The sequence below is a fragment of the Oncorhynchus nerka genome, linkage group LG1, assembly GCF_034236695.1.
Source record: "Oncorhynchus nerka isolate Pitt River linkage group LG1, Oner_Uvic_2.0, whole genome shotgun sequence".
Classification (NCBI taxonomy): domain Eukaryota; kingdom Metazoa; phylum Chordata; class Actinopteri; order Salmoniformes; family Salmonidae; genus Oncorhynchus; species Oncorhynchus nerka.
In genome coordinates this window covers 38723012-38736015 of record NC_088396.1, presented here as the reverse complement: position 1 = coordinate 38736015, position 13004 = coordinate 38723012, and the positions used below count along the sequence as shown (strand labels likewise).

At 42.8% G+C, this 13004-nt stretch overlaps 1 protein-coding gene across 1 annotated transcript in view; it reads left to right on the top strand.

The window, feature by feature from the left end:
* LOC115129959 (uncharacterized) overlaps positions 1-13004 on the top strand; it is a 78007-nt gene that overhangs the window by 36138 nt on the left and 28865 nt on the right. Inside the window, exon 2 of the mRNA XM_065018538.1 lies at positions 7143-7301. The gene's annotated coding sequence lies outside the window, so the exon portion shown is untranslated. The remainder of the gene's footprint in view (positions 1-7142; positions 7302-13004) is intronic.

Below are 13004 nucleotides of genomic sequence, written 5' to 3'. Positions count from 1 at the left end.
CAGGTTGTAGAATGTAATGCTACCATGCCCGTAATACAGACAGACAGACAGACAGACAGACAGACAGACAGACAGACAGACAGACAGACAGACAGACAAACAGACAGGTTGTAGAATGTAATGCTACCATGCCCGTAATACAGACAGACAGACAGACAGACAGACAGACAGACAGACAGACAGACAGGTTGTAGAATGTAATGCTACCATGCCCGTAATACAGACAGACAGACAGACAGACAGGTTGTAGAATGTAATGCTACCATGCCCGTAATACAGACAGACAGACAGACAGGTTGTAGAATGTAATGCTACCATGCCCGTAATACAGACAGACAGACAGACAGACAGACAGACAGACAGACAGACAGACAGACAGGTTGTAGAATGTAATGCTACCATGCCCGTAATACAGACAGACAGACAGACAGGTTGTAGAATGTAATGCCACCATGCCCGTAATACAGACAGACAGACAGACAGACAGACAGACAGACAGACAGACAGGTTGTAGAATGTAATGCCACCATGCCCGTAATACAGACAGACAGACAGGTTGTAGAATGTAATGCTACCATGCCCGTAATACAGACAGACAGACAGACAGACAGACAGGTTGTAGAATGTAATGCCACCATGCCCGTAATACAGACAGACAGGTTGTAGAATGTAATGCCACCATGCCCGTAATACAGACAGACAGACAGGTTGTAGAATGTAATGCTACCATGCCCGTAATACAGACAGACAGACAGACAGACAGGTTGTAGAATGTAATGCCACCATGCCCGTAATACAGACAGACAGGTTGTAGAATGTAATGCTACTATGCCCGTAATACAGACAGACAGACAGACAGACAGACAGGTTGTAGAATGTAATGCTACCATGCCCGTAATACAGACAGACAGACAGACAGGTTGTAGAATGTAATGCTACCATGCCCGTAATACAGACAGACAGACAGACAGGTTGTAGAATGTAATGCTACCATGCCCGTAATACAGACAGACAGACAGACAGGTTGTAGAATGTAATGCTACCATGCCCGTAATACAGACAGACAGACAGACAGGTTGTAGAATGTAATGCCACCATGCCCGTAATACAGACAGACAGACAGACAGGTTGTAGAATGTAATGCTACCATGCCCGTAATACAGACAGACAGACAGACAGACAGACAGGTTGTAGAATGTAATGCTACCATGCCCGTAATACAGACAGACAGGTTGTAGAATGTAATGCTACCATGCCCGTAATACAGACAGACAGACAGACAGGTTGTAGAATGTAATGCTACCATGCCCGTAATAGAGACAGACAGACAGACAGGTTGTAGAATGTAATGCCACCATGCCCGTAATACAGACAGACAGACAGACAGGTTGTAGAATGTAATGCTACCATGCCCGTAATACAGACAGACAGACAGACAGGTTGTAGAATGTAATGCTACCATGCCCGTAATACAGACAGACAGACAGACAGACAGGTTGTAGAATGTAATGCTACCATGCCCGTAATACAGACAGACAGACAGACAGACAGACAGGTTGTAGAATGTAATGCTACCATGCCCGTAATACAGACAGACAGACAGACAGGTTGTAGAATGTAATGCTACCATGCCCGTAATACAGACAGACAGACAGACAGACAGGTTGTAGAATGTAATGCTACCATGCCCGTAATACAGACAGACAGACAGACAGGTTGTAGAATGTAATGCTACCATGCCCGTAATACAGACAGACAGACAGACAGGTTGTAGAATGTAATGCTACCATGCCCGTAATACAGACAGACAGACAGACAGGTTGTAGAATGTAATGCCACCATGCCCGTAATACAGACAGACAGACAGACAGGTTGTAGAATGTAATGCTACCATGCCCGTAATACAGACAGACAGACAGACAGACAGACAGGTTGTAGAATGTAATGCTACCATGCCCGTAATACAGACAGACAGGTTGTAGAATGTAATGCTACCATGCCCGTAATACAGACAGACAGACAGACAGGTTGTAGAATGTAATGCTACCATGCCCGTAATACAGACAGACAGACAGACAGGTTGTAGAATGTAATGCCACCATGCCCGTAATACAGACAGACAGACAGACAGGTTGTAGAATGTAATGCTACCATGCCCGTAATACAGACAGACAGACAGACAGGTTGTAGAATGTAATGCTACCATGCCCGTAATACAGACAGACAGACAGACAGACAGGTTGTAGAATGTAATGCTACCATGCCCGTAATACAGACAGACAGACAGACAGACAGACAGACAGGTTGTAGAATGTAATGCTACCATGCCCGTAATACAGACAGACAGACAGACAGGTTGTAGAATGTAATGCTACCATGCCCGTAATACAGACAGACAGACAGACAGACAGGTTGTAGAATGTAATGCTACCATGCCCGTAATACAGACAGACAGACAGACAGGTTGTAGAATGTAATGCTACCATGCCCGTAATACAGACAGACAGACAGACAGGTTGTAGAATGTAATGCTACCATGCCCGTAATACAGACAGACAGACAGACAGACAGGTTGTAGAATGTAATGCTACCATGCCCTAATACAGACAGACAGACAGACAGACAGACAGGTTGTAGAATGTAATGCTACCATGCCCGTAATACAGACAGACAGACAGACAGGTTGTAGAATGTAATGCTACCATGCCCGTAATACAGACAGACAGACAGACAGGTTGTAGAATGTAATGCTACCATGCCCGTAATACAGACAGACAGACAGACAGGTTGTAGAATGTAATGCCACCATGCCCGTAATACAGACAGACAGACAGACAGGTTGTAGAATGTAATGCTACCATGCCCGTAATACAGACAGACAGACAGACAGACAGACAGACAGGTTGTAGAATGTAATGCTACCATGCCCGTAATACAGACAGACAGGTTGTAGAATGTAATGCTACCATGCCCGTAATACAGACAGACAGACAGACAGGTTGTAGAATGTAATGCTACCATGCCCGTAATACAGACAGACAGACAGACAGGTTGTAGAATGTAATGCCACCATGCCCGTAATACAGACAGACAGACAGACAGGTTGTAGAATGTAATGCTACCATGCCCGTAATACAGACAGACAGACAGACAGGTTGTAGAATGTAATGCTACCATGCCCGTAATACAGACAGACAGACAGGTTGTAGAATGTAATGCTACCATGCCCGTAATACAGACAGACAGACAGACAGACAGACAGACAGACAGGTTGTAGAATGTAATGCTACCATGCCCGTAATACAGACAGACAGACAGACAGGTTGTAGAATGTAATGCTACCATGCCCGTAATACAGACAGACAGACAGACAGACAGGTTGTAGAATGTAATGCTACCATGCCCGTAATACAGACAGACAGACAGACAGGTTGTAGAATGTAATGCTACCATGCCCGTAATACAGACAGACAGACAGACAGACAGGTTGTAGAATGTAATGCTACCATGCCCTAATACAGACAGACAGACAGACAGACAGGTTGTAGAATGTAATGCTACCATGCCCGTAATACAGACAGACAGACAGACAGACAGGTTGTAGAATGTAATGCTACCATGCCCGTAATACAGACAGACAGACAGACAGACAGGTTGTAGAATGTAATGCCACCACGTCTACTCTGTAAGCCTGTGTTTTTAACATCAGGAGGAAGCAGGTGGATGTATGGATTGAACCCACGACTATATCAGGGCTCTAATATGTTTACTGTCAGGAGGTTTCCCACTTGTCCGAGGCTCACAAAGCCACAGCACACCGTCGACTCTCCTTGGGTTCATCTTAAAGTGACATGAGGCTGAGCCTTCAAAACTCTTAACTGACCATGTTTTGTCAGTGGTTGCAGGGTCCATTCCACACACGATCCCAGGCTGTTGTGTACCGTACAGGGCTTGTCTTGTCCACACCACAGATCACACCCCAGTCTAGCACTGACAAGTCAGTGAGGAAAACACTGAACACATCAGTTCACGTCACACCTATCCACACATTACCAGTAGTACCGTGACTGTCCCATAGTGAGAGACGGCCATTCTCTGCTCTCCAGCTGGTTTGACTGATGCTCCTTCTCACACAATAGTCACACCGTATGGTGGATTAGCCTCAAAACACCTGCTGGGACAATATAGTGGTCTGTGATGTGTAGACAGACACTTACCACACACAGAGAACACACATGAGCACACATGCACGAGCACACACACACGCGCACACATGCACACACACAAGCAAACAGAAGGCCGGCAGGTACCCTAGTGGTTAGAGTGTTGGACTAGTAACCGAAAGGTTGCAAGATCAAATCCCCGAGCTGACAAGGTAAAAATCTGTCGTTCTGCTCCTGAACAAGGCCGGTAACCCACTGTTCCTAGGCCATCATTGTAAATAAGGATTTGTTCTTAACTGACTTACCTAGTTAAATGATGGTTAAAGGAAAAAAAACAGTAATTCATAAACTATTGTTAATGCAGTACGAGGCTCTGGTACACATTTACATTTAAGTCATTTAGCAGACGCTCTTATCCAGAGCGACTTACAAATTGGTGCATTCACCTTATGACATCCAGTGGAACAGCCACTTTACAATAGTGCATCTAAATCTTTTAAGGGGGGGGGGTGAGAAGGATTACTTTATCCTATCCTAGGTATTCCTTAAAGAGGTGGGGTTTCAGGTGTCTCCGGAAGGTGGTGATTGACTCCGCTGTCCTGGCGTACACTGCTACTCTGTCATGTGGTACAGTGATGTGAGCATCTCTTTCAGAGCTGCGTAGTGAAAGAGTCCTCAATGACACATGAGAGGAGAGGTGGGAATCTCCAGGGGATTCATACCCATACTGGATAAACAGGACTTTCTGATGCCTGTCCAATCAGACTATACACACACACAGCGCTGCAGTGGTATTACTGTGGGTCAGATGAGGCAATTCTTAGTGTGGGTACAGATTTATGATCTTAATTTGAGACAGTTTGCTACAGCAGGAAATAATGCTGCCGCAGCAGGAAATGTGGATTATAATTCATGGACTTTTTATAGGGGTTGATGCATTTTTCGTAAGGGAAAATCTAATCTGAAATGTTTAAGTGGAAATTATAAACTTCAGAAGCCTTTTTAAACTTCAAATACACTACAAGTTATAAAGTTGTCCTGCAACAGGGTGATCAAATTAAGATCCTACATCTGTAGCAGGAAGTGAAGTGAGCAGTACCACCATGGTTCTAAACATAGATGATAGAAGCTACTGGGGTGCAGCTCCTCTCTCTCTCTGTGTGTGTGTGTGTGTGTGTGTGTGTGTGTGTGTGTGTGTGTGTGTGTGTGTGTGCGTGCGTGCGTGCGTGCGTGCGTGCGTGCGTGTGTGCGTGCGTGCGTGTGTGTGTGTGTCAGCTCCTCTGGTACTGCCGCTGCCTCACATTCTACAATCTATAGGGAAGGGTCCGCAGAGAGGTGGGACAGGGTCTCTGTCACTCATCTGCCATCCCACACTGACCTGTCACTCATACCAGGGGATGGGGCCAGGCACTTAGCTATCACAGGCACTTGGCTTGTCAAACCTCAGGCATTCACTACTCCATTCTCCATCCTCCACACTACCCAGGGGGCTGTCACAAATGGAAACTGGTTGGCTTCTAAAAAAAGTCATGTGCCATCAGTGACTGTGCTGCTTTTAGACTCCCTGTCTCTCTCAGGTAGCTATGATGGTTTAGGATGCAGAGATTTGTGTTCTGAGGATGGGAATGGAATGGAAGTCATAGGAAATCTATTCTAGAGCCTGTTTGGAACTGGGTAAGAATGTGTTTTCTGTGTTGTTTTCTGCTTATATTTCTATGGAATGTTAGATGTAGTTTGACATGAGATGTGTGGTGATCTGTTAGATGTAGTTTGAGTTGTCTGTGTATGAATCAGTGATGAGAGTTGTCTGTGTATGAATCAGTGATGAGAGTTGTCTGTGTATGAATCAGTGATGAGAGTTGTCTGTGTATGAATCAGTGATGAGAGTTGGCTGTGTGTGAATCAGTGATGAGAGTTGTCTGTGTATGAATCAGTGATGAGAGTTGGCTGTGTTTACATCATTGATTAGAGTTGGCTGTGTATGAATCAGTGATGAGAGTTGGCTGTGTATGAATCAGTGATGAGAGTTGGCTGTGTATGAATCAGTGATGAGAGTTGGCTGTGTGTACATCATTGATTAGAGTTGGCTGTGTGTACATCAGTGATGAGTGTTGGCTGTGTGTACATCATTGATTAGAGTTGGCTGTGTGTACATCATTGATGAGAGTTGGCTGTGTGTACATCATTGATGAGAGTTGGCTGTGTGTACATCAGTGATGAGAGTTGGCTGTGTGTACATCAGGGATGAGAGTTGACTGTGTGTACATCAGGGATGAGAGTTGGCTGTGTGTACATCAGTGATGAGAGTTGGCTGTGTATGAATCAGTGATGAGAGTTAGCTGTGTGTACATCAGGGATGAGAGTTGACTGTGTGTACATCAGGGATGAGAGTTGGCTGTGTGTACATCAGTGATGAGAGTTGGCTGTGTATGAATCAGTGATGAGAGTTGGCTGTGTGTACATCAGTGATGAGAGTTGGCTGTGTGTACATCATTGATGAGAGTTGGCTGTGTGTACATCAGTGATGAGAGTTGGCTGTGTGTACATCAGTGATGAGAGTTGGCTGTGTGTACATCATTGATGAGAGTTGGCTGTGTGTACATCAGTGATGAGAGTTGGCTGTGTGTACATCAGGGATGAGAGTTGGCTGTGTGTACATCAGGAATGTGAGTTGATTGTGTTTACATCAGGGATGTGAGTTGATTGTGTTTACATCAGGGATGTGAGTTGATTGTGTTTACATCAGTGTGTGAGTGTATGCGTGTATATGTTTCCCTGAAAATGTAATCAATCTCTAATGATGTTACTCGCTTATGGCTAATTCAGTTCAGTGTGGCTTGTTTTACGTGATCAAATACATCTAGAAGTATATCTCTCTCTCTCGCTCCTCCTCTCTCGGAATACAGAAATAGTTTCTGCTGGTTTGTTTATTTAACTCTCAGTTATTGATCGACTTGTATCTCTCTCTTCTTGCTCTAGGCCACGACTGTCTGGGTGCTGTTGTCTCTAGACTCACTGGTGTGCTCCACTGAATACAGACTGTGAAGAAGCTGAAAAGGCTGTGTGTTTGGAACAGAGCCAATGACCAGGAGGCTAAACTGAAGGAGAATAAGGCCACAGAGAATTTATAAAAATGGGGTAAGTTTATACTGCTGTAGGGCATACCTGGTTGTAAAATGGGGTACGTTTATACTGCTGTAGGGCATACCTGGTTGTAAAATGGGGTACGTTTATACTGCTGTAGGGCATACCTGGCTGTAAAATGGGGTAAGTTTATACTGCTGTAGGGCATACCTGGCTGTAAAATGGGGGAAGTTTATACTGCTGTAGGGCATACCTGGTTGTAAAATGGGGTAAGTTTATACTGCTGTAGGGCATACCTGGTTGTAAAATGGGGGAAGTTTATACTGCTGTAGGGCATACCTGGCTGTAAAATGGGGGAAGTTTATACTGCTGTAGGGCATACCTGGTTGTAAAATGGGGTAAGTTTATACTGCTGTAGGGCATACCTGGTTGTAAAATGGGGGAAGTTTATACTGCTGTAGGGCATACCTGGCTGTAAAATGGGGGAAGTTTATACTGCTGTAGGGCATACCTGGTTGTAAAATGGGGTAAGTTTATACTGCTGTAGGGCATACCTGGTTGTAAAATGGGGGAAGTTTATACTGCTGTAGGGCATACCTGGCTGTAAAATGGGGGAAGTTTATACTGCTGTAGGGCATACCTGGCTGTAAAATGGGGTAAGTTTATACTGCTGTAGGGCATACCTGGTTGTAAAATGGGGTAAGTTTATACTGCTGTAGGGCATACCTGGCTGTAAAATGGGGGAAGTTTATACTGCTGTAGGGCATACCTGGCTGTAAAATGGGGTAGGTTTATACTGCTGTAGGGCATACCTGGTTGTAAAATGGGGTAGGTTTATCCTGCTGTAGGGCATACCTGGCTGTAAAATGGGGGAAGTTTATACTGCTGTAGGGCATACCTGGCTGTAAAATGGGGTAGGTTTATACTGCTGTAGGGCATACCTGGTTGTAAAATGGGGTAGGTTTATACTGCTGTAGGGCATACCTGGCTGTAAAATGGGGTAGGTTTATACTGCTGTAGGGCATACCTGGCTGTAAAATGGGGTAGGTTTATACTGCTACAGGGTTTAATGGGTGGTGATTGGAGGATTGAGTTAAAACCAACCTGATAGATCACTGGAATATGATGTTCAAGGTTGTTGTGCAACCTCCTGAGAGTCACACACTGACTCATCTAGGTGATCACACATACACACACACATTGAGGAGTACTGAGGAGGAGTACTGAGAAGAGATCGATGAACAACGTGACCTGATATTATGAGTGGTGTGACACAGTAGTATTTGTAGAATAACTTGGCAACTGCTTGGCATCCGACCACAAGGCCCTACAGAGTGTGGTGTGTATGGCCCAGTACATCACTGGGGCCAAGTTCCATGCCACCCAGGACCTCTACACCAGGTGGTGTCAGAGAAAGGCCCTAAAAATGGTCAAAGTCATAGACAGTTCACTTTGCGGCTGCACGGCAAGCAGTACCGATGGACCAACAGGACCCTGAACAGCTCCTATCCCCAAGCCATAAGACTGTTAAATAGTTAGTCCCGGTAGCTATTGGTCAACTATTTAACTACCTGCATCAACCCTTTTTGCACTAACTCTTTTGATTCATCACATACGCTGCTGTTACTGTTTATTATCTATCCCGTTGCCTAGTTACTTTATCCCTACCTATATGTACATATTTCCCTCAATTACCTCGTACCCCTGCACATGGATTCGGTACTGGATTTATTCCTTGTGTTATCATGTGCCTATTATTCCCCTTCCTTTCTCTCTGTGTTGTTGGGAAGGGCCTGTAAGTTAGCATTTCACTGTTTGTCTACACCTGTTGTTGGGAAGGGCCCGTAAGTTAGCATTTCACTGTTTGTCTACACCTGTTGTTGGGAAGGGCCCGTAAGTTAGCATTTCACTGTTTGTCTACACCTGTTGTTGGGAAGGGCCCGTAAGTTAGCATTTCACTGTTTGTCTACACCTGTTGTTGGGAAGGGCCCGTAAGTTAGCATTTCACTGTTTGTCTACACCTGTTGTTGGGAAGGGCCCGTAAGTTAGCATTTCACTGTTTGTCTACACCTGTTGTTGGGAAGGGCCTGTAAGTTAGCATTTCACTGTTTGTCTACACCTGTTGTTGGGAAGGGCCAGTAAGTTAGCATTTCACTGTTTGTCTACACCTGTTGTTGGGAAGGGCCCGTAAGTTAGCATTTCACTGTTTGTCTACACCTGTTGTTGGGAAGGGCCCGTAAGTTAGCATTTCACTGTTTGTCTACACCTGTTGTTGGGAAGGGCCCGTAAGTTAGCATTTCACTGTTTGTCTACACCTGTTGTTGGGAAGGGCCAGTAAGTTAGCATTTCACTGTTTGTCTACACCTGTTGTTGGGAAGGGCCCGTAAGTTAGCATTTCACTGTTTGTCTACACCTGTTGTTGGGAAGGGCCCGTAAGTTAGCATTTCACTGTTTGTCTACACCTGTTGTTGGGAAGGGCCAGTAAGTTAGCATTTCACTGTTTGTCTACACCTGTTGTTGGGAAGGGCCAGTAAGTTAGCATTTCACTGTTTGTCTACACCTGTTGTTGGGAAGGGCCCGTAAATTAGCATTTCACTGTTTGTCTACACCTGTTGTTGGGAAGGGCCTGTAAGTTAGCATTTCACTGTTTGTCTACACCTGTTGTTTACCAAGCATGTGACAACTAAAGATTTGAGGACGGCTGATGTATTTCCAGGAGTAGAGTTTTTAATTAAACCTGAGTATCGTCCTTTTACCTCCAACATGTTAGGAATATTGATAAATGTATTATCCACTATCAAACTAACTATTGTTTTTTTCTCTGGAGCCATAGAGCCAGCTGGTAAAAGAGGAGGGGCCATTAGTAAATAAACCTATTTTTATTGCATTCATCAATGCATCAGGGAGGGATGAGGGATGATGAGTCTGCCTAATGAAGGACGGTTTCATAACTAAGTGCGGTATGTCTTTCGACCCTGATCTGTGCGGAAGATTACAGAGGTAGCTAGCAAGCTATATGCTCAGCCCTGGCCCTCAGCCATCTCTAATTACAGAGAGAGAGGAGTTAGTCCACTACACAGCACTATTGCTCTCTTTCGTTCTCTTCTTCTCTCTCTCTCTCTCTCTCTCTCTCTATCTCTCTCTCTCTCTCTCCCTCTCTCTCCCTCTCCCTCTGTCTCTCTCACTTCTCATTTCTCTTTTTTCTCCCTCTCCCTCTCCCTCTCTCACTTCTCATTTCTACATTTACATTTAACATTTACATTTCTCTCTCTCTCTCTCTCCTCTCCTCCTAATCCACCGCTCCTCTCTGATTAGTAAAATGAAAGGTGAAAGCTAACTTCATTACTGTCCGTTCAGCTTAATCTTTTATTTTCCTCCTCTGGTTTTTCATCATGGCCCGAGCAGAAAGAGAGAGGGCAAATAAATCCCTTATTTTATTCCTTGCTGTGGAGCAAAATGAGCAAAATGATTATTCAAGTTAACGGAAGGAATCACGCATCAGGGACAATGACATTGTGTGGAGTGGGGACTTGCTATCCCCGCGTCCTAGTGTCATATTGTCCTAGTATAATCGTCCTAGTGTCATATTGTCCAAGTGTAATACTGTCCAAGTGTCATATTGTCCTAGTGTCATATTGTCCTAGTATAATTGTCCTAGTGTCATATAGCCCTAGTATAATTGTCCTAGTGTCATATTGTCCTAGTATAATTGTCCTAGTGTCATATTGTCCTAGTATAATTGTCCTAGTGTCATATTGTCCTAGTGTCATATTGTCCTAGTATAATTGTTCTAGTGTCATATTGTCCTAGTATAATTGTCCTAGTATAATTGTCCTGGTGTCATATTGTCCTAATGTCATATTGTCCTAATGTCATATTGTCCTAGTATAATTGTCCTAGTGTCATATTGTCTTAGTGTCATATTGTCCTAGTGTCATATTGTCTTAGTATAATTGTTCTAGTGTCATGCTGTCCTAGTATAATTGTTCTAGTGTCATATTGTCCTAGTGTCATATTGTCCTAGTATAATTGTTCTAGTGTCATATTGTCCTAGTGTCATATTGTCCTAGTGTCATATTGTCCTAGTGTCATATTGCCCTAGTATAATTTACCTAGTATAATTGTCCTAGTGTCATATTGTCCTAGTGTCATATTGTCCAAATATCATATTGTCCTAGTGTCATATTGTCCAAGTGTCATATTGTCCTATTGTCCTAGTATAATCGACCTAGTATAATTGTCCTAGTGTAATTGACCTAGTATAATTTACCTAGTATAATTTACCTAGTATAATTGTCCTAGTGTCATATTGACCTAGTATAATTGTCCTAGTGTCATATTGACCTAGTATAATTGTCCTAGTATAATTGTCCTAGTGTCATATGGTCCTAGTCTAATTGTCCTAGTGTCATATTGTCCTAGTATAATTGACCTAGTGTCATATTGTCCTAGTATAATTGACTTAGTATAATTGTCCTAGTATAATTGTCCAAGTGTCATATTGTTCTAGTGTCATATTGTCCTAGTATAATTGACCTAGTATAATTGTCCTAGTATAATTGTCCTAGTGTAATTGACCTAGTATAATTGACCTGGTATAATTTACCTAGTATAATTGTCCTAGTGTCATATTGACCTAGTATAATTGTCCTAGTGTCATATTGTCCTAGTATAATTGTCCTAGTGTCATATTGTCCTAGTATAATTGACTTAGTATAATTTACCTAGTATAATTGTCCTAGTGTCATATTGACCTAGTATAATTGTCCTAGTGTCATATTGTCCTAGTATAATTGTCCTAGTGTCATATTGTCCTAGTATAATTGTCCTAGTATAATTGTCCAAGTGTCATATTGTCCTAGTGTCATATTGTCCTAGTATAATTGTCCTAGTGTTATATTGTCCTAGTGTCATATTGTCCTAGTGTCATATTGTCCTAGTGTCATATTGTCCTAGTATAATTGTCCAAGTGTCATATTGTCCTAGTGTCATATTGTCCTAGTGTCATATTGTCCTAGTGTCATATTGTCCTTGTATAATTGTCCTAGTATAATTGTCCTAGTGTCATATTGACCTAGTGTCATATTGTCCTAGTATAATTGTCCTAGTGTCATATTGTCCTAGTATAATTGTCCTAGTATACCGGTAATTGTCCTGGTGTCATATTGTCCTAATGTCATATTGCCCTAGTATAATTGTCCTAGTATAATTGTCCTAGTGTCATATTGTCCTAGAGTCATATTGTCCTAGTATAATTGTTCTAGTGTCATATTGTCCTAGTGTCATATTGACCTAGTATAATTGTTCTAGTGTCATATTGTCCTAGTGTCATATTGTCCTAGTGTCATATTGTCATAGTATCATATTGTCCTTGTATAATTGTCCTAGTATAATTGTCCTAGTGTCATATTGACCTAGTGTCATATTGTCCTAGTATAATTGTCCTAGTGTCATATTGTCCTAGTGTCATATTGACCTAGTGTCATATTGTCCTAGTATAATTGTCCTAGTGTCATATTGTCCTAGTGTAATTGTCCTAGTGTCATATTGTCCTAGTATAATTGTCCTAGTGTCATATTTTCGTTGATTGTTGATTGTCACATGGCTAAAACCACAGTATCAACATCTCACAGAAGCTCAACCATGGAGCTAAAATCAAAATGTAATCTAAAAGAATGCTAATCTCATTCATGACATGTACTGTATGTACTGTGTGTACTGTATGTACTCTGTGTACTGTATGTACTCTGTGTACTG